The 23,152-nt window shown below is 36.3% G+C and overlaps 1 long non-coding RNA gene across 2 annotated transcripts in view; it reads left to right on the plus strand.

The window, feature by feature from the left end:
• LOC123608596 overlaps positions 1 to 23,152 on the plus strand; it is a 78,880-nt gene that overhangs the window by 39,285 nt on the left and 16,443 nt on the right. Inside the window, exons 4-5 of one of the 2 annotated variants that reach the window (XR_006717325.1) lie at positions 10,999 to 11,193; positions 17,156 to 17,394. This is a non-coding gene — a long non-coding RNA (uncharacterized LOC123608596). Of the gene's footprint in view, positions 1 to 10,998; positions 11,194 to 17,155; positions 17,395 to 23,152 lie in introns of those variants that run through there. The other variant, XR_006717327.1, reaches the window with a different exon arrangement.

Here is a 23,152-nt window from a genome sequence, read left to right on the forward strand (position 1 = left end):
AGTGGATGAACATTAGATTAGGAATCAAGAGACTTACTCTGGGACCAAATGGCTTTATGTTTTTGGAACATCACCTAACTTCTGAGACCTTCAATTTGCTCCCAGTTTAAAATGGCAGTTCATTTTCAAGCTCTTTACTTTGGAATGTTCTATTTGTTCATTTAGTCAGCATTTATTGAGTACTCATTTTTTGCCAGGCATTGTGAGGCACTATTAAGAAAAGGTAAGACAAAGGAGCCAGATGTTTTTATAGAGAGAGATGAGAAAACAAATCATTAAAAGATAATATGTTCCACATTTTATGTTAGTTCTACAATTCCCTTGGTCTAGAAATGCATAGCTCTTCTGACCAGGGAGTTAACTGGGGAAGACAAAGAAAAAGGAAAATTACTCCAAAGATCAGCTTTCACAATGTGCTATGCAGGAGAGAATTCACATGTTAGACATGTGACAGAGGACTTCCAGCCTATACAGCTGCAACCTACCTTTGTACAATGGGATTTCTTCATGTTGTGGTAAAAAAGGTATACTTACTTCCTTAAGAATAGTAATGGGGAAAGGTATATAACTTGGCAGATATTGGGTATATAATTCACTTTATTGTATTTAAGATTATAATGGATTTTTTTTTTTTTTTACATTTCAGGTTTTCTTAAAAAGCAAAACTATAGTATGACATTTTGTTAAGAAGTATGTTTTTAATGTATTGCAAGAACATGAATGTGATATAAATCAACTATAAATCATGCCCCTGTTTTTAAGACTTTCTTTCAGGTTCTGAGTTATATTCTCTATTACGTTTCCTGAAGTTCCTTTTAGAACTACATAACCTTCAGGCTTGAACCTAATCTAATAGTCTTTTGTGTAATGTACAGACAGGAAACCTCTGATCTGAAACATTTTTCAGACTGTGGGTGCTGTGCTTGGCTTGAGTTTACCCTGAAATTCTCCCCTGTTTACTTCCACACACATGTATATTTTCTCTTTTTGACAGTAGATAGTCTGGGGCTGCTTGTATGTGAGTAGTGTAATGGTTTGCAAAGTTATAAAAAAATTAAGCTAACATTCCATTCCATTCATATAGCTTTATAGTCTTGGCAGATGTAACCTTTAGGGGCAACCATAGTTCAAGTGTACTTAGATAAGCCTTAACCATACATTGTGTTTTGAAAAGGCCTTGTCTTGGTCTATTAGTCAGGATGCTTGGTTGCAACAGATGGAAATTCAACTCAAATTTACTCAAGCAAGAAAGAGAATTCGTTGTCTCTCTTAACTGGAAAGTCTCAGTGTGGAACTGGCCTTAGCACAGCTGAGTCTAGGGACTCAACAGAATTCTTGGCTCGCTTGATTTTTCTCACTCAATTCAGCATTCTTCTAGGTATCGGCATTATTCTATAGCAGATTTTGTGTGTATGATAGTCAGTGATGACCAATGGCACCTCCAGACTCCTCTGTTCTTTTTAAGTCAAAGTCAGAGGAAGAGAGATTCTTTGGTGTCCATATATTACCTTTCATCATGGGACTCTGATTGGTCCTGCTTGGGTCATATGTTCATCCCCTTGTACTAATCTGTGAACAGTGGAAGGTACAGTAAAACCTTGGTTTGTGAGCATAATTCGTTCTGGAAACATGCTTGTAATCCAAAGCATTTGTATATCAAAGCAAATTTCCCCATAAGAAATAATGGAAACTAAGATGATTCATTCCACAACCCAAAAATATTCAGATAAAAATGATTACAATGTTGTAATATAATACAAGATAATAAAGAAAATATAAAATATAAAGAAAAATAAACAAACGAACTGGCACTTACCTTTGAAAATCTTCGTGGCTGGTGTGAGGGAGACCAGACAGAAGAGGATTATTTTGTAGGAGGACTTTTACTATCACTAACAGGATCACTGCTATCTATTGGCTCAATGGAATATTTTTCCTTTTGTTCAGCTTTAACAAGGAACCTATCCAATGACACTTACTTTTGCCTCCTTTTGAGGATTTTGTGGAAATGACATCACATTGCTTTAAACAGATTCGTCGCTCGCACTGCTATCACCTTATTCAGGTGGTGCTTTTTTTACATAATTTTGCACTGTTTCCCACATTTTACACATCTCCCTAATCTCATTTGAAGTGAAGGATTCTTCCACCTTTTTTTCCTCCTCCTCCTCTACAGATGAGATGCTGACGTAGACTTCTCATAAAATCTTGCAATTTCGGCCACTCACATACCTTGTTCATACTTCTTGATGATTTCCTTCTTAACTTCCACCATAATCATCTTCTTCCTATTGCCTTTCTTGCATAGGGCCATTGTATATACTCACATGGATGTTGACTACAGTACAGTATTAATGAAGTCTTATCATATACTGTATTTAATATAACTGGCAATAAGGCAGCAGAGAAAAGAGTCTATCTACATCTGCAGGCAGCCTGCCTAGAATGAAGCAAAGTATTCCTAAGCTTCCTCTTACATGGAAAAGCAAAGGACTGTCCATAGGTGCTTTGAAATGATAAAAAATACGGTAGTGTCAGTGGTGAGCATCTTCCAATGTTCTGAAAAGTCACTGATTTCTGCCAAACATGGCAGCCTGAGAGCAAGCATTTGAGCATAGGAGATGATCACCACGATCCTGCAGTGAGAGAGAACTGTTGACTGACTGACTTGTGATCATGTGATTTGGTGTCACGTACTACTCATATTGCAAGACATCACTCATTTATCAAGTTAAAATTTATTAGAAATGTTTGCTCATCTTGTGGAACACTTGCAGAACAAGTTACTTTCAGTCAAGGTTTTACTGTATAAAGAATGACTAGCCCAGGAGCTGTTCCCGCTCATGAAGCCAGGTCAGAGTAAAGCCCTCTGATTAATAAGTTCTCCAGATCCACATGGGGTGAAAGAGGAGCAGGTCCCTAGTGGATGCCAGGAAGACACAAACAACAGATGTCCACTACATTTGGTAAGGTGTTACTAAGCACTCTTAAGTGAGAGGAGCACTGGCTTTCATTTGCCACAAAAACACATAGCTGCTGCTAATTGTATTGCAACATGTATTTATCTATGAAACCATCTCGAATATTCTAGAGATCTATTCAACTCATTCTTTCTTGTTCTTACTTATGGTTATAAAATGTCTTTTTACTGAATTGACAGCGTCAATTCTTAAAATTAATTTTCAAATCTTACCAAGATTTTGTAAATATTCCCATTGTAATTGCTTGCAAAAACTATGTTTAGTTCATAATAAAAATCACAAGTATATTAGTTGAGAGAGATTATTTAAGAAGTGGTAGTTCTCAGATAATTTCGATGTGTTGATGGCATTTGATTACCTGGAATTAAGCAAAATTATTTGGATGGAATTGGTTTCAAATCCTTACTTAAAGACTAGAAAAGAGTTTTTAAGTGACCACAGTTATAGGTTTCCAGTAAACCACATTTCCTTTCCTTCTAATTCTCAGATCTTGACCCTGATTAGCTTTCTGATAAGGGAAAATTCCAAAACACATATGAAGGAGAGAATTACATTGAGACATTTTAAATAGCAAGTCCAAATACAGTAATCTTTTTTTTTCTTTCTCATATTCACAAATTAGGACACCTCTAGCTTTTAAAATAGAGTAAGAAAAAGGGGTGGCATACATACAGAGCAAACCAACATTTAAATATAGCACATTAGACTTCTTTGCATATCAAAGATGAGTAATGAAATGTAAGTTGATTTTGGTTTTAGAAAACGTTCTGGATGTTGGCTGCTCATGCTGTGTTGCCATGCTCTAGAGCTTTATGGCAACATCACAGGATGAAAGATGAGGTGAAATCAAATCAAAAAGGCCCTGCTATATTGTTATCATTCAACCTTTTTTGGACTATGTCCAGTGTAGACACATTATATACAGAATTCCTATATATATGCTTAATTTTAGTAAGTACATATCTTGTTCTTTGAGTCTACAGCTCATAAAATTAGAAGCATTATGTGAATGACTGGTTCCTAGGAAATACACACTGAAATATGTAGTGGTAAAAGGGATGATGTCTCCCACTTACTGTCAAGTGGTTTAAACAGCAGCAATAATCACATGATGTTCTTTTATATAAATGTTTCATTGTTTATCCAGCCAGTCCTATCTGGGTAATTATATGTGGAGGGAGATGAGAAAACTGGATAACTTCAACTCAGGCAATTGCATTTTCTTTAAGTAGTTTTATTATTTGGTTTGAAATGTTATACCTTCCAAAGTTTTAGGCCATATTCCCAAGTCATTATATAGGCCATTATAATTGAGTCGACTATATACTTAAAATATTACTTCCAAGGACTTCCAGTGAAATGTGGGAATTGAGTCATGAGTAGATGAGAGATTCAACACCATTTTAGCAGATAAAAAGCAAAGACTAAGATGCTAAAATATGTAACTCCAGTTTGAAAGACCCACTGAGTGCACAATGAATGAAAAGAGACACTTGTAAAGGAAGCCTTCATAAAATTCAACACCCTAGGGGGCGCCTGGATGGCTCAGTCGGTTGAGCGTCTGACTTTGGCTTGGGTCATGATCTTGTGGTTTGTGAGTTCAAGGACCGCATCAGGCTCTGCATTGACCGCTAAGAGCTTGAAGCCCGCTTCAGATTCTGTGTCTCCCTCTCTCTCTGCCCTTCCCACACTCATGCTCTGTCTCTCTCTGTCTCTCAAAAAACAAATAAATGTTAAAAAAATTTTTAAAAATTTCAGCACCCTAGAATTAAAAAGAAAATGCTGGAAGGCCACATCATGTACAATAGCTAATAGAATGGCACAGTACATCTCAGCAGAAATTTTGGAGGACAGAAAACAGTAAAGCAATGCCACTAAAACTCTGAGAAAAACTGGTTTTCAAGCTAGAATTGTAGATTCAGCCATTAATCATGAGGGTAGAATAGAGACAATTTTAGGTAAACAAAATTTATAAGAATTACCTCCTTTAAGTTTTTTCTTAGGAAGTGACTAGAAGATCTATTCCAACAAAATGAAGGTGCAACCCAAGAAAAACAAAAAAAAGTCCCAAGGCCCGAGGACCAGGGTATCCAACACAGGAAATTGGTGAAAGAAATTTCAGCTTTGCATTGAGCCTAGAGATTCACAAGTAGCTGACTGTAGCAAGAGGATGGAAGTTCCATAATGGAAATAAGGGGGAAGAAATGACGTGGATGGATTATTTGATTACATTAGACTGCTGAGCAATTAATGTTGATAGGTATGTAATCAATATGATGGAGCATTCGGAAAAAAAATTATCAAAATTTCTAATATTGCTAGTTTAAGGAATTTAGTTATAAATATATTATTTAGAAGCACAGAGTTTAAATAACTAGAAGAAATAGTTAAACAGATAAAAATGGTTACTTACAGGGAAGAATGCAGCTAGGACTGATGAATGATTATCAGCTTTTTAGTACTATTTGATCACATTATCCAGTATATCAGTTATGTTGATTAAAAATAAGAATCAAGTGGATATAGAAGTAGTTCAAACTGAAATAAACTAAAGGTATTAATAATAGGAGTAACTGGGTGTAGGGCATATGGGAACTCATCTTTACAATTTTTCTGTAAATCTAAAACTGTTACTCTAAAAACTAAAGTCTTAAAAATTGAACTGCAGAAGCAGGAAAGATGAAAGAAAGAAAGTACACTATAATGCATACTATATAATATACTAGCTATAGTATAATAAAATTAATAAACATCAAATATACAAAAAATAAAATCAATTTCATTGCTTATTTTCAAAACAGGTATTAAAAATAAAATATTGCATTTTTGTTAATAAATCTTATCTATACATATTTGTCCTATATTTTGAATATTCACCATTACCAGTCAATTTACTCTTTTTCATGGCAACTTATAACTTAAAAAAAATTTTTTTTAAGTTTATTTATTTCAGGGCACCTGGGTGGCTTAGTCAGTTGGGCGGCCGACTTCAGCTCAGGTCATGACCTTGTGGTCCATGAGTTTGAGCCCTGCATCAGTCTCTATGCTGACAGCTCAGAGCCTGGAGTCTGCTTTGGATTCTGTGTACCCCCTCTCTCTGCCCTTCCCCACTCATGCTCTGTGTCTCGCTCTGTCTCTCAAAAATAAATAAATGTTAAAAAAAAATTTAAGTTTATTTATTTATTTTGAGAGAGTCCGAGACAGTGTGAGCAGGGTTGGGGTAGAGAGAGAGGGAGAGATAATCTCAAGCAGGCTCTGTGCTATCAGTGCAGAGCCAGACGTGGGGCTCAAACTCACACAACTGTGAGATCATTACCTGAGCGTAAACCAAGAATTGGACAATTAACCAACTGAGCCACCCTAGGCACCCCTTCAACTTACGATTTTTTATATAATGAATGAACCCTGTTTAACCTCTTCACCCCCATTTAAGCATCTTAAACCAGTAAGAGCAGACCACATTAGAAGCTGGGCAGGACTAGTTAGGGCTTGGGTGGTCAATGAGCATATCTGGATAGGCCACATCTCCAAAATGTTGCACTATTTATTGTTGGGCATTATTGCACCCCATTTTCATCTCCATCAATCTGGCTAAATGGTAGTTCAGTTTCATAGGAATTAAGTGACTTATCTGCTGATCTAGTGGTAGACTGAGACTTAGGAATCAAGCCATCTGATGCCAGGGTTAGGGGTATAACTTTACCCTGGGGCACCAAAGATAGTGGCATCTCCTATTGCTGTCGTCATAATAGGCACTAAACATGAAAGTGTAAACTCCAGGACAGTGAGATTGACGTGAAGCAAAAACATGATGGGCATATAGTGTTTGGATGGAGGTTTTTAGCATGTTTTAGTGCAGGTTTACTAATCTCCTTCATACTTCCTATACTTTTAAAATCCCTTTTTATATGCTAAGAGCTAGACATTGTAGGAAACTCCTCTCATACTTGTTTTCTCTCTGTAGATCCAGCAAATGAAAATGAAAGCACTGCAGTAAATATCTAAGCTAAAACATATTTTAAAAGCCCTAATTGGTATAATAACCTATAATTTTCTTTTCTTTTTGGCATCACCCATTTTGTATCTTGCATTTCCAGTTTCCTTCAATCACATAATTATCAGATATTCTTGTGGATTTTAAGAGGTGGTTTTGGTGTCATATTCTTCAATTAATTGACCAGTTTGCTTCCATTAAGTGTAATCTCTTGTGCTTTGACTTCCTGCCTATGGGACATTTGAGTTTAGTAGTACCTTTTGAGGCTTTTTTCCTGATTCATTGACTTTAATACTCATTCCTGGTCCAAGTGAGATTTGTTGGAGGTGGTACAGAGAATATTCTTATGTGTACTTGCAGATTAAGCTTCTCTAAAAGTAATGCTATTTCTGGGTATAATATTGGATTGACTACCTTGGTTCTGTTGATTTTCATTATGTGAATAATGGCCAGATAAACCTCTTTTCTTTGGCTGTTCCACTGACTTTTGAACTTGATTACAGATCTCTTGCAGACTGCTTAGACAGAATGTTTATGACCCATCAAAATTGATATGTTGAAGCCCTACCTCCACCTATATGATAGTATTTGGAGGTGGGACTTTGGGGAGATATTCAGGTTTAGATGAAGTTATAAATGTGGGGCTCCCATGATGGAATTAATATCCTTATAAAAAAAGAAAAAGGTACGAGAGCTCTTTCTCTGTCCATGAACACACAGTTAGGAAAAGCCTCTGTCCATGAACACACATTTCTCAGGCAGCTGTATACAAGCCAGTAAGAGAGCACTCAAGAAAACTTGAATCTGCCGACACCTTGATCTTAGACTTCTCAGCTTCCAGAACTGTGAGACATAAATACCTGTTGTTTAAGCCACAGATCAGCCTATGGCAGCAGCCTGGCTGTCTAAGACATAGGCCTTTTCCAACTTCTCCACTTTTTGGCTTCAATATAAATAGGATAGGGCAATTAAACTTTAATCAGTATTGAGCATATGGAGGTGATAATTCTCCTATTTCCTTCAGACCTAATACCCTCTTATTTTTCCTGGCAGCATATTTTAAAACCAAATACAAAAATAGATTATTTTTGGAGACGATATGTTGTAAGCATTTTATTTATCCTTTCCTTTGGCCCTGCCCAGCATTTTTTGTCAACAACCTAGATGAGAACTGTAATATAAAGATCTTATTTTTCTTTTCTATGGTATCCTTTCTCCTACAACCTGATGACAGTGCCTTGTTTTCCCTGGGAAGTTACCTTTCCCCATTTTCACTCCTCAGTCCATGTAATTGAAGGAAGGCTTAACTTCATCCATAGCTCCAGGAATGAATGTGATATTCAGATGAGGAAATATATCTCCTAACCACACTGATTGGTTCTGAGATGGACCTATGACTCATTTTAGGCAAATGAGAGGTAGGTTTAAGTCTTACTGAGATCATTGGGACAAAGGCTGATTTCCATAAAGAGGAAAATGATGCTGAGAGAGTGAGAGTACCCAGCTGATCTTATTTTTTACCTGGATCCAGTTTGTATCTGAATATACCCTGGACTTTTTGATCATGTGAGCCAGTACATTTCCTCTTTGGCTTAAGTCAGTTTTAATTGAGTCCTTACTAACTGTAACTGAAAGAGTGCTAAATAACATGATTACCAAATTCACAGACAGTAAGAAGCATGAAGAGATAGAGAATATATTAGAATATATTACAGAGTCAAAATCCAGAAATATCTTAGCTAAAAAGAAGAGCAACAACTAATAAGATAAAATGTAGTAGTGATAAATGTAAAGTCCTATATTTGCTCCAAATCATCAGCTGGACAAAATGAGGGTGAGGCTGACATGGATAAATATGGAAAAGATTTAGTCATTGTAGTGAATTGGCTAATCAGTCCCAATTATTGGTGTGAGGAGATGGTCGAGAATATGCGTAGTCTGTTCCATTAAACTATTTACCTATCATTATACCCATGCCACACTGAACCATATTGTCTTTAAAGACTGTACCTATACTGTAAGTCTCAAAAGTTAGGTAGTGTGACTCTGCCAGCTTTGTTCTCCTAAACTGTTAGCTATTCTATGTCCTTTGCATTTCCATATAAATTGTGTTTTCATATATATTTCCATATATATTGTGAGTTTCCCCAAATTAAATTAATTAAGAATTAATTAATTAATTAAGAATTGCATAGCTTTTCAAACTAGTACGACTAGTGAATTATAAATTGTTTTTAATGCCATTGTCACTTGAACTGGTTAAAAAAATAATACTCATTATACTTTAACAGTCCTTTGGGAAAATAGGTATTAAATTATGTCAGGTCTTCAGAAATGCATACTTAAGATGCAAATGCCTTGTGTTTTTCTCTTTATAAACCAATAATGCATAGTACATTTATGGAAAAATACATAAACTACTAACAGTATTTTGCTCTGGGGGAAGGATGGATTGGGTGTCTGGTAAAGAACAGGGATTTACTTTTTTATACTCTTGAAATCGTTTAAATTAAAAAAAATCTAATAAAATTTTCAAAATAAAAATTTAATATACACTATTATTAATGCCTGTTTTACATCTATCTCTAAATAAAATTCCTTTGTATGCATGAAATGTGTTCTGATTTATGATTATGGGTGCTGTTCGTAGTTAATGTCACTGCAGTTTTCCCTCTTTATTTCCTGGCTCACCCCATCACCTGGACTCTAAGGAACTTTAATCAATCTAGCAGATTCTGTATTTAACAAATTCTTTGATAATACCACTTAAGATTTTTATGACTGTTCTTTACTGTACTTTATTTATCCAGGCCTCACTTGCCTAATCTGTAAAATGTGTTGGGCTAAAGTGTGGTCCAAAGTCTTTGCTGGTCCTGTGAGTTCATAAGTTTGCCTTCCATTCCATCCCATTCCATTTCATTCATGATTCACGTGGACAGTGATGACATAATCGTCAAGACGAGACAAGACACTCATAGAGTGTTCAAGCTGCCCAAAAGTTTTGCCTGCTCTTTGCTACTCCTTAGACTTGTGATTCATAGTGCTCGTTTTAGAACATTCAGGATGTCTGTAGTTGCCAACAGGTGGGACAGATTGAATCATTGACCTCTCTCTGCAGCTACACTCCTGTCATGGCTTCATTGTGGGCAGAGTGTACTTCCTCAATCTTTAACTTGCTATGGCTAATGACATATGGGCAGCAGTTGTGTCATTTTTCAGCCTAAGACTTAAGAGGCCTTATATGCCTCCACTAGTCATATTGTGCTTCTGTTTCTGCTGGTTCAAGGAGAATTAGATACATGGGGAGCAGACTTACAGATCTGAGAAGCAGAGCCTCTAGATGGAGTCCAGCTTGGATCAGCTTAGCTGACCTGTAGATCTTCAAAAATAAATACTTGTTAAGTCTTGGTGTTGTCTGTGACACAGCATTTTTGGGATGCCTAAATGATACAACAGGTACCATTGACTTCTATCAAGATGTATTTTGAAATAGAAAACACATTCACATGGCTCAATAATAAAAATATAAAAAGGCATACAGTGAAATGTTTTGCTCCATGACCTGTTCCCTACTCACCTGGGTCCCATCCAATGTCCCACCACTGCAAGTTGCCCACTTTATTGGTTTCTTTTGTATCCTTCTCAAGTTTCTTTATGTAAATGCAGTTAGACATGCATATATAATCTTGGCTCCCATTCCTACCATTTTATACAGTTTTATGCTTTGCTTTTTTCATCTGATATATCTTAGATATATTTGTGTATCCATGTATAGAAAGCTTCCTTATTCCTTTTTACAGCTGTATTGTATATCATAATAAAAGAGAATACAGTCTCCTATTGATGGTCACTTGTTTTCTATCTTTTACTGCAATGTAAGTGTATCTTTGGGATAAATTCTCAAGAAAAAGATGTATACAGATGGAATAGCTACTGCCAAAGTGCCCTTCATAGAGGAACAAAAATATTTGTGTTGGTAAGAGATATTGTAAATATCTAACAGCATTTTCCTTTAATCTGCAGGACCAGTATAATATTTCACACAGGAAGCCATCCCACTGACATTCCAGGAGGACATGAAATGATATTTTCAGATAGCTGATGCCTATATACCAGGAAGTTCCCAGCATTTTATAGTTATCAGCTTCTTAAAGCTGACAACATTCTGTGAGGTACTGTCACTGCCCTCATCTTAAAGATGAGGACATTGATGTGGAGGTAAGCTGAGGGGCTTGCCTGATTTCTTCATTCAGTGGAAGGTAGTGAAGCTAGGATTCTAACTTATGTATACTTACCTAGGCTAAGACAGCTAAACCATAACTTCTCTAAAATTACTTTTAAAATAATAGTATAATGAAACTAATATTAGTATAATATCCTAAAATATTTTTTCTGAATGTCCTGTTTTGATGATAGCTTTCATTAATATATAAATATTAATATATATAAATAAATATAATATATAAATATAAAATATATAAATATATAAATGATATAAAATAATTTATGATTTGTGTGTGTGTGTGTGTGTGTGTGTGTGTGTGTGTATGTGTGTGTGTGTATTTGTACCTATGGGAATCTGGTGAATTTCCACTTATAAACCTGAAGATGTATTAAGATATGTAAGAAATCGTTATCAACTGGACTCACTTTATTTATGTATGTATGTGTGTACGTATGTATGTATGTATGTATTTATTTATTTAGTTTAGTTTATTTATTGTGAGAGTGCACATGCATGTGAGTGGGGGAGGGGCAAAGAGAGAGAGGGAGGAGAGAGAATTCCAAGCAGGCTCCATACTGTCAGCATAGGGCCCAATGCCCGATATGGGCCTCAAACTCCTGAACCATGAGATCATGACCTGAGCCAAAATTAAGACACTTAACTGACTGAGCCACCCAGCGGCCCTGATCTGGACTCACTTTAAAAATTCAGTTATATGATTTCTGGTTTCGAGTCCCACGTTGAGCTCTGTGCTGATAGCTCAGAGCCTGGAATGTGCTTTGGATCCTGTGTCTCACTCTCTCTTTGCCCCTGCCCCGCTCACACTCTGTCTCTATCCCTCAATAATAAATGTTAAAGAAAAATTAAAAAAATTCTGAAGTTATAATTATTGGTTGCATTTTTAGAAAATGTGTTTTTTTTTTTTAATGTTTATTTATTTTTGGGACAGAAAGAGACAGAGCATGAACGGGGGAGGGGCAGAGAGAGAGGGAGACACAGAATCAGAAGCAGGCTCCAGGCTCTGAACCATCAGCCCAGAGCCTGACGCGGGGCTCGAACTCACGGACCGTGAAATCGTGACCTGAGCCGAAGTCGGACGCTCAACCGACTGAGCCACCCAGGCGCCCCTAGAAAATGTGTTTTTTAAAATATGTTTTGGAAAATGTGTAAAAGTGCCTGAAATCTAAGTAGATAACAAAGCTTTCCCACAATTAAAAATATCACCTCTAATATATATTCATTTAATATTCATATCACTCCTGTGAATTATGGGTATTAATATTCTTATTTTACAGATGAAGAAACTGAAGCTTAGAGAAAAGGGTTGACTCAGTATGACCCAGATAGTGAGGATGATGATGGCACTGAGTAATATGTACTGAATATTTACTATATGCCAAGCACATTACTAGATCCACTTTACATGGACCTATTTAATCTTCACAAGAATTCTATGAGCAGTTACTTCTACATCTTTACAAATGATAAAATAGGATTTAAAGAAATTTAGAATCTTTCTCAAGGCCATATAGCTAGGAAGTGATAATGTTGGGAATTTAATCCAGGTTAACTGTCAACTTGGCTAGGCTATAGGCCCCACTGTAATAGTGAAACACTAGTCTAAGTGTTGCTGTGAAGGTATTTTATAGATGTGATTAAAGTCCATAATCAGATGACTTTAAGTAAGGAAGATTATCCTAGATAATTAACATGGGCCTAACTCACTCAGTTGTAAGGCCAGAAGAGCAAAGCTAAGCTTCCCTGAAGAAGAAATCCTGCCTGTGAACTGTGGCTTCAGCTGCCTGAGACTTCCAGCCTGCCCTCCCTGGTGGTCTGTCTGGTGGATTGCAGACTTGCCTAGCCATTCGCCAGCTTTTTGCAATAAATCTTTTAATATGAATTTCCTACCAGTTGTCTTTCTCTGGTTGAACCCTGATACATTTGTCTAAGTCCAAAGCTCAAAGGCTTGCCAGAAAGCAATACTCATTCTTTGCATACAACAAATTAGAAATTTGAAACTAAGTCGGGAGCTCTGTGCTGCATATGCATCTGAACCACACATTACATTTCTCATACTCTGTCTCGTATTGTGAGCTTTATATTTTTTACCCTCCAACTTGATAAGCATTTTGAAGGCAGACACCAGGTTTTACTTATTTTATTTTTCTTGTACTATGTAACATGCACACAGGACCCACAGCTTGGTTGTCAAAATGATATCTGTCATACCTGCATGAAGCTATGTCATTCACCTTCCTGCTTTTGTACTCTCTCAAGTTTGGGAGCCACCATTATTTCCTTTTTTTTTTTTTTAATGTTTCTTTATTATTGAGAGACAGAGTGCATGAGCATGGGAGGGGCAGAGAGAGGAGGAGAACAGAATCTGAAGGAGGCTCCAGGTTCTGAGCTGTCAGCGCATGGCCTGACATGAGGCTCAAACCCATAAACTGTGAAATCGTTACCTGAGCCGAAGTCGGACACTTAACCGACTAAGCTACCCAGTGCCCTGCAGGCGCCGTTATTTCTAAGTTTTCTTTTACCTTTCTATGTTAATTCTTAACTTAGGGAGTTTAGAATTTTAGTCAGTATTGTTGTCCCCTGTGTTATAAATTATTAGAGATTTTCCTGGGTGATTTAAAACCTTAGTGGGAGAAAGGGAGAAGCACTCTGTCAGAGTGTTGGTGGTGATTTCATTTAACTGTTTAACTTCTGCAGCAGTCCTTCCAGGTCTGGGCTTCTGAAAAATATTGACAAGTAAAATTCAGAACCGTTCAATTCCCCAATGAGTACAGTTGGAATGGAAGGAACATGTTCCTTACTATAGATAAGCCCTGATTCTAAGGTCAAAATGTTATCTTATGGGTTGATTAAGTGATCGGTCCAAAAGACACATATCTGTTTTTCTCTTTCTCTATTTGTATTTTGTTTCTTAAGTGAGATCTCTCTTTAACATTTTCTCATGTCATTTAATCTCAAAGTACATGATACATCCTTTACTAAGAGAAGAGTCTTCCGCAGACCTTTTTATAACTTGGCAGGAAGATTTTCAGTTGTAATAAATTCCAGTTTAACTTTTATATACTATGATAACATTTCTTTCGTAGTTCTTAAATATATGATTCATATTAAAACAATTAGTAGTTATGTTACATTTGTTATTAGTATCATAAATCAATAAATCTTTGTTTTGGGGCACCAGTGTATGTCTGTTGCCATTGTAAAGACTAAGAAAACAAGATATAAAAATAGTAGGTCCTCTCTAAGCATTTACTTCAGTCATAATCAGAATTAAGACTAGAACTTAAATTTTTTGACATTAGAGACTGAGAAATTTTTTTTAGATGGATCACAGACCTTGTGAGCAAAGCCACAAAAGGTGGACTATGTCTCACTTTACTAAGGTTGCAAAAATTTATATTAAAATTTAGAAAGGATAGATTCATTTTATATGGAAAGTAAAACCACATGCATCTTATTTTGAGAAATCCTGAGTCCAATATAAAAGCTGAGATAGTTATTTAAATTTAAATAAATTCCAGGTGATTTAGCTGCTGGTACCATGTTGTGTTGCTTACTTTGTCCTGTTTTCCTGTGGAAAACATAGATATCTATCTACATAATCCCCTTGCTATTCCTTCTTTTCCTCTGAAAGAATTTTGTGGAATAATTTCGTACATTGAAGTCATGCAGGAAATATGTAAACATCCAACATGCTTTTACAAATCTGTAAAGTATAAAGTGGAACACATTGAACTTTTCCCAATATAGGCTACTAAGGAAAATATGCAGAAAAACTATTTTGCAGTATAAACCAGGAAAGCCCAATGCAAACAATCAAAAGAACAAAGTAGGAATCAGACCTCATTTGTTTCCTTCCAAGTATAAATTACTTGGTTAGATTAAATAGCATAGACATGGTGCCAGGGATGTCAGTGGTTATTATTGTTGAACATACAATTCTGTTTTAATTCTGTTTTCTGTTTTCTTTTTTGTCTTCCTTTCTTCTCTTCTCTTCTCTTCTCTTCTCTTCTCTTCTCTTCTCTTCTCTTCTCTTCTCTTCTCTTCTCTTTTCTTTTCTTTCAGAGTGTGTGTGTGTATGAACAGGGAAAGGCAGAGAACCCCAAGCGGGTTTCGATTCCATGATCCTGAGATCATGACCTGAGCCAAATCAAGAGTCGGACACTCGACTAACAGCCACTCTGGCGTCTCACAATTCTGTTCTTAAAGCAGTTCTATTTGTGCAATTCCTTAGGCAATGCAAAAGGGTCATTAAGTAAATAAAAATGACTGTTCTGCATTGCTCCCATTGGTATTAAACATATGTGTTAATCAATCCCATGACTCGTACAAAAGGCAAGTTTGCCTTGAAACTGTATAATTTCCCCAACGTGGCAACATTTAAGCAAGATGTTAAAAAACACTTCTGCAAGGGGAGCACAAAACTCTTTAAAGGATGTCCTCCCCTAATCACTCTCTCTGAATCTTGAGTGACAAAATGACTGAAAAAATTGGAATGGAATCATTGTAGCAGCAAAATCCTGAAGAAGGGAAAAAGTCATTAGTTTCTGCTATTTGCACCCTTTGAACTGTCTGACTCCTGATCTTCTCCAAGGCTTCTGGGGCTATTCCATACCCAGAAATTTATTTTCTACTGTAGTCCATTTCTATTGCTTATCACTAAAAAACCTCTACATAATAAACTTTTGTGCTTTATGTTTTACAGTGAGCCTTAACCTAAATAGACATTTTAAATGCTAGTTTTTTAAATATATTGAATAAGAAGATACATTTTTTAAGAATAGAACTTTAATGATTTTGAGTAAAGACAATTTCTAAAATAGACTACCATTTATTGAGCATGTGTGTGTGTATAGTTATTTTAAAATATATATGTATAAAATTTTGTTATTACAATGACTTAGTGAGTAAGCTTACTATCCCTGTTTTGTATATGAAGAAACTGAAGCCTAATGTTGGTTAATTTGGCCACATACCTGGAAAGTGGTGGGGGTAAGATTTATAAACAGATCTGGTTGATTTAACCATTATTAGAAATAATATTGTTTCCAATATCAGAAATAATATTATTTTTTAGATTCACTTCTAAGCCAGTACCTGCTTGGAAATTAGGTATATCCTCTTTTTCATTAGGGCACTGAGAACAAAACAGAATAAATGTTAATAAAAATAAGCGGCAGACTTAGAATACATCTCCAAAGTGACAATGGTTATAAATATCAGTCCTCTAGTCTGGTGCCATTGCTACATTTTTTTCACATTCTGTTTTCAAAAGAGAGATACTTAATGTGGTTAATCTAGATAATACTAAGCTTAGTCATAAGTTTATATTTAAAATTTTGCGATGTAGATTTTAACTGAATTAGAATTTTAGGGGGTGCCTGTATGGCTCAGTTAGTTAGGTGACCGATTTCGGCTCAGGTGATGATTTCATGGAGTTAGAGTTGGAGCTCTGAGTCAGACTCTGTGCTGACAGCTCAGAGCCTGGAGTCTGCTTCAGATTCTGTGTCTCCCTCTCTCTGCTCCTCCGCTGCTCACACTCTGTCTCTCTCTCTCAAAAATAAATAAATAAAAACATTAAAAAAAAGAGTTCATCACACTCTTTTAAAAAAATGAAAAAGAAAGGGGGGGTCGGCGCCTGGGTGGCTCAGTTGGTTAAACTTCCTGGAGCCTGCTTTGGATTCTGTGTGTGTGTCTCTCTCTCTCTCAATAAATAAACATTAAAAAAAATAGAATTTTATTTCCTATTCTGTTATAATCTAGTATTTTTTTTTTCCTGTTTCTTTATATAAACTGTCACAAATCTAGGATGTATATCATCTAATACAGAGCAGGGGAGTAGTGAGATTGCTCAACTAAGAATAATTTTTTTTAAATGTTTTTTTAATTTATTTTTTGATGATTATTTTTGATGTTTTTAAACTTTTTTTTTATAAGAGAGAACATAAGTGGGGAAGCGGCAGAGAGAGAGGGGGACAGAGGATCTGAAGCCAGTTCTGCGGTGACAGGCTGACATCATTGAGCCTGATGTGGAGCTCGAGATCACGGACCATGAGATCATGGTCTGAGCTGAAGTTGGATGCTCGACTGAGCCTCCCAGGTGCCCCTCAACTAAGAATCATTAACTTTAGTATCATAGAAGGAATGGAGACAGCTTGGTCAGTATAGCTGCATGCTTTCATAAATTTCTAAACACTTTATGATGAAAAATTAGTAGACATGATGAAACTTTTTCTACATGAAAGAATAATTAAAACAAATTATAGATGCCTCTCAGTATTTAGGATTCTAATAGAATCCAGGAAATAAGATTTGTGCCTAAAGAGCATCCTTGTTCAGTTGTTTCAAGCTAGTATTATTTAAAGAACTTTGTTGGTCAGTGTTTTCCATTTTTCACACTTCAATTTGTTTTTAAAGTTTGTGCAAAGTTTTCTAGGAAATGTTACTTCATCTTAAAAGAATTACTGACTTTCAATTACTTTGAATGATCTAATTAAGTATAATTATACCAGGACGTCTAAACCTAAACACTGTTGAAATGAAATGCCTAAATGTGTGTAATATTGTCAAAGATGATGGATTCATGTAACAAGAAAAATCTTATTTCTATTGTAAAATTTATTTGTGAAAAAATTGAGGCAGAATCGTGAGACCTTGCCTGTAGTTCAAATAAAACTACATATTTAAAATGGGGGGGGGGGAAGTATAGAAAAGGCATCTAAGTGCAGTGGTCCCCATGTATACATAGCCAAGCATGGGGGACCGCTATGTTTTGGTTTTCTTCAGGAAACCTCCCAAGTTTAAGGGTGGTTCTTAGAACCATGCTTGTCCAACATGAACAGGCTTATCTATTCATGACTCCTTCTCTTAATTCACAAAATATAACTTCATTTGGAGGGAATAGGGATGGAATAAGGCCCTCTGTCAGTCTGGGTTCTTCAGAGAAACAAAACCAATATGTATTATATATATTACATATAATATATACATATACTCACATACATACACACATACATATATATACAAAGAGATTTCTTTTAAGACACTGGCTTGGGACACTGTGGGACTTGACAAGTGTAAAATCTGTGGGGCAGGCAGGTCCAGAGGCTGGAAATTCAGTCTTGAGGCAAAATTCCTCCTTTTCTAGGAAACCTCAGTTTTTGCTCCCAAGGCCTTCACTTGATCGATGACTCCCATTCACATTATTGAGTGTAATCTCCTTTACTTAAAGTCAATTGATTGTAGATATTAACCACATCTACAAAAATACTTTCACAGCAACACCTAGATTAGTGTTTGATTAAATAACTGGGTACTATAGTGTAGCAAAGCTGACACATAAACCAATCATCCTTCAGTCTCTATGTGGCAGCCTTGCTGGTGGAAGGAAGTCTCTGGAAAATTTTCAGACATAGCCCAACCTGCCCAAGGGTGGCTGGGAAAGGAGGTAGGACAGGTGTCACCTGTTGCCCCTTCTTCCCTCAAGACAACTGCCACACTACTTTCCCAGTGATTGTGCAGTTGTGTTGGTGGAGCAGAGGGGAAGCTGCGCTCTAGATAAGCTAGGAAATGATGGTTTACTCATTTCTGGGAAACGTGGGTGTAAGAGGTCAAGATCTAGGTGATTTTAGTATGATTCTTGAGAAATAACTCTTGTGGCGTTAGAGTGAATGGCATCATTTTTTGGTGAAAATGGTAGCCTTGGTTTCACTTTGCTGATGAAAGTCTAAATAAGGTTTTACTTTGAAATGCCACTTATGGAAGCTGTTTGGGCCTCTCCTCTATCTTGGCAGAAAATTGTAATATCCAATAATAAGTTAACACTCTTACACTAGTAGCTAGGCTCAAGACTAGTGAGGAACTTGGGGTTTCCAGATCTCTCTTGTTTTCAGAACCTTTGAAATATGTTTTCTTCTTATGGCTGCCTTATGCTAAAAAACCTGTTAACGGGGACACAGAGAATAGGAACAGTAATGGAAAGATAGATCCTGGATAAGCATAAAATTATTCACTATTTAAAAGTCTTGAAGGTATAATCCAAAATATGGGTCAAGGAAAATTTTAAGGGCATAGCCATGTTATGAGATAATCTTAAATAGTCCTGTTTTGTACAACAGGCCAGTTAAATAATGAAGGGTGGAAATAAGAAATAAGATTTATGCAATATGATAAGGAGGTAAATTTTGTTTCCAACTTTACCTATTGCTAAAATTGTCCATGCTCTGTGGCCACGCTTAAGATTTTTACATGGATAGCTAATACAATCCTGTAGATAGCACTTTCCTGTCTTTACCAATGAGAAAATGTAACATAAACCTACTAATGAAATTGTTACAAAATAAACACAGACTTTCCTTTATTTCAGACTAATTTCAGCCAAGAAATGAAATGTGTAACAAAAGCCACAGAGTTACTATCATCTAATGCAGGCAAAGCATTTACTAAAACCATAATCCTCCAAATTGTCACAAACTGAATATTCTGCTTAAAGATTTGTAGTATTTGCCCCAAGTGACTTTTTAGCCATATCTATCTCTAGAATACCACCAAAGTTTATTTTATTATTTTTAACGAAAAGACTTCAATTTACCCATGTTGTGTCAGGAGCAGCACTTAGCAAGTTCAGTCATTTTTTAAAAATTTACCTGTGGTTAAAAAATAACCAAAAAACAAATAATCCAAAGGTGGGAGCTGGGGGAGGAGAAAGAAAAGCATACTTACACGATGCTTTGTAAAGGCAAAAGGTTAAAAACATTTCTGCACTTGAAAATAATTGAAAATTTTTAATAATGCTTCACTTGCCAGTTGAAGCTGAGTAGGAGCAATGTGGCAGTGCTGTTTAGAATCCCTGGGGATTGGATGAGATTTTTTTTTTTCCCTTAGGTCTCCTTGTTTGGCTCCTGTCAACCACAAAGAAAAGTGCTTTGTTTGCTCCAAAGAGAATTTATACAGAATCTCAGCAGAAACATCTGCTGTTTTACAGCAGATAAAACTACTGAGGTATGTCTTTTACAGCTGTGAGCAAGATAATAGACATTTATTAGGACCTCTACTTCCACTTTATTACCTGATAAAAACAGATGAATTAGGCTCCCTACTTATAACATATTGCCTTGACTAAAAACAGATTGCTTTCTCGTGTGAAGTAACGACCTCAAAGCACATTTTAGCATTGTCTTAATAAGAGTAGGGAAAAAAAAATGTGTATTTCCCCCTTTTGTTTCTAAGTCCACAGAGTCAGGGTGTCCATTGCTCACTTTCTCAGAACTTGATGGTATACTTTTTTTGCCAGGATAATCTCATTGATTCCAAATGGAGGCCAGGATTTCTGGCATGGTTAAATGTCCTATTCCAGGTCATGTTTTTGCTAATTTATGTCTTGACACATTAAAATTTTTTTAGCTGCTCCTGAATCTCACTTAGTAAAGCTTCTGATTGATTGAGCCAAAGAACTAGTACTTGATCATGTGAGTGAGCGTAATTAGTCTGATGCTTTTTCACATTTCCCCCAGCTGAGCTGAGTTTAATAAAATCTTTCTTTGTTTATGGGACACTTTGGGTGGAAAGTTCAGTTGTTTGAGACTGATCCAGCCAGAGCCCCGAGGCCATGGATACTCAGAAACTCATGAAAATGAGGTGCCCTGTTTGATGGTCTCCAACTTGACTTGTCATTTCTGATTAATTTTGCCATTGGTTAAAACAGATGAAGACTCAAATGAGAGGAAAAAAAAAAAAATTATCTCCTGAAAAACTTTCACTGCTGATTCAACTTAACAGTTATTTTGTGTGTTGTGATGACAATGTCTATTATAGTCCAGTTTTGCTGTATTTTCTTTTAAAATACAAGGAAAATTGTGGAAAGAGGCAGAGACCAGATATCCTGCAAATGTGGGTGGGAAAGCTGAAGAGGCAGGAAACGAAATTAAGGTTGGTTCCATGTCCACCAGTTACTGGGAGTAATGGGAAAATGCAGAGAGACACTTCATCATCATTTGTTGGTTCTTCTAGTTTTTCAAGTTCTCAGCAGAACCAGGATGAAAGTTTTTCTATAATAAACAAATGATTTCATGGTGATGGAGTTAAAACTTACAAAAAAGGAGTCAAGAAACTTTCTGGAAATATTTGTGTTTCCTGGGCTGCTTAGTGTCCAGGTAAAACTGAATGCTAAGGATAAATCCTGAACTACTTCAAAATAATGTGATCACATTAGAAAATGTACTTCCTAATTCCCATGTCAGTCAGTATTCAAAATAATTGATTTTGAGAAAATACACCTATTGCTAAAATTGCCCATGCTCTGCGGCCACACTTAAGATTTTGCTAAGCCAGTGAAAATATTTCTAAGATTGCTGTAATAATGCACATGCCCCCCATGAAGCTAGTCTTTTAAGTACACTATTTTCCACAATTTTGGGGAGATTTCCCTGGAGCACAGTGCTCAAGTATAAACACATGATATGAAATCATATCAGGAGGGCAAATGAAGTTTTCAGTCTTTTCAAACATAAAAAAAAATTAAGGGGATTTGAATTAGCCAGAGAGGTCTAGGAGCTTTCCCAAGAAAGCGCTATTAAGCTGAGATCTAAAAGGCAAATAAATTTTTTTAGCCACATGATTGACCGAGGTCTAAAAGCAAGGAAGCAAACAGAGTGTGAGATGCAGCTGAATGGCTAGCAATTAATTAAATTGTGAGTGTCTTCTTTGTGCAAAACATGGCCTAAGCTCTGGGGATATAATGGCCAATCAAAATACACTCTGACACGGTCCTCATGTTAGTACTCCTCTATGGAGGGAGAGAAACACTAGTCAAATTGCAGGAGTTAGTGTAGAATCGTCACTCTTAAATAGACCAAGATGCTAGGGGAACAAAGACAGAGGAAATTTGAACTAATTGTGGCTGCCAAGGAAGACCCTTCTATGGAAGTTAGAAATGAGCATCCATCTAAATAAGAGTTAAATAGTGAAAGCGAGGAGAGCACAGTGTTTCAGGCAGCATGTATAAACATTTGAGTGTTCATCCTTCCTACAGAGACTTCTGCTCTCCTCACGAGTAGTGTAGCACAACATGTGAGAGTCTGAACTTTTTCAGTTGAAATTCTAAATAAATTCAGTGGCTGAGAATAAATTATTCAGCCAGGGTCTTAAACTGGGTTGTGGTGGGGGTAGGAGTTTTTGATGTACACTGAGGCAGTGGACTAAGAAAGAAGTAGAAGCAATATGGAATACTTAGGTCTGGGAAAAAGAGGCTCTGGGCCCTGTGCTTCTGACGGCTCTCAAGTCACAAATATACACAACACATAAGCAAATTTTTTTTAAAACCATAGGCTCTTCTGTCACTAAACATTTGTGCTTGTAGACTAACACTCATCATGCTACGGGGAAATGCTTTCCCACATCTTTTAACTACCTCCTGGAAATAAAAAGCAATTACATCTGAATGCTGTGACGTAGCGTGCGTTATGCTACCTCCAACATGAGAAAAAGAGAATCCTTCAGAGTCCAGGGAGGATTGGAATGGCAGATTCACTTAAATAAGAGAAAAGACAAATTAATTAACTTGTCAAATCCTTCTTCTCATAGCATGAACGCATTAGGTATCTGTATAATGAAGTTTTATGTCCCACTAGTGCTGAACATCCATTTTCTTGCTTCTCTCCATATAAAGCACTTTATTGTTCTGGACTTACTCCAGATATGCTCAATATTTGCAATTGCATATGATGGCTGACGAGTATTTTGCAATATTAAACAGTTCACATTGCTCTCTCATACTTGTGTGCATCTATGTCTAGGTATATTATGCTTAAAGTGTGACAACAATTTTTTTTTTACTTTATTTTTTATTTTTTAAAACTTACATCCAACTTAGCATATAGTGAAACAATGATTTCAGGAGTAGATTCCTTAATGCCCCTTACCATTTAGCCCATCCCC

The sequence above is a fragment of the Leopardus geoffroyi genome, chromosome A1 (genome assembly GCF_018350155.1).
Source record: "Leopardus geoffroyi isolate Oge1 chromosome A1, O.geoffroyi_Oge1_pat1.0, whole genome shotgun sequence".
Lineage (NCBI taxonomy): Eukaryota > Metazoa > Chordata > Mammalia > Carnivora > Felidae > Leopardus > Leopardus geoffroyi.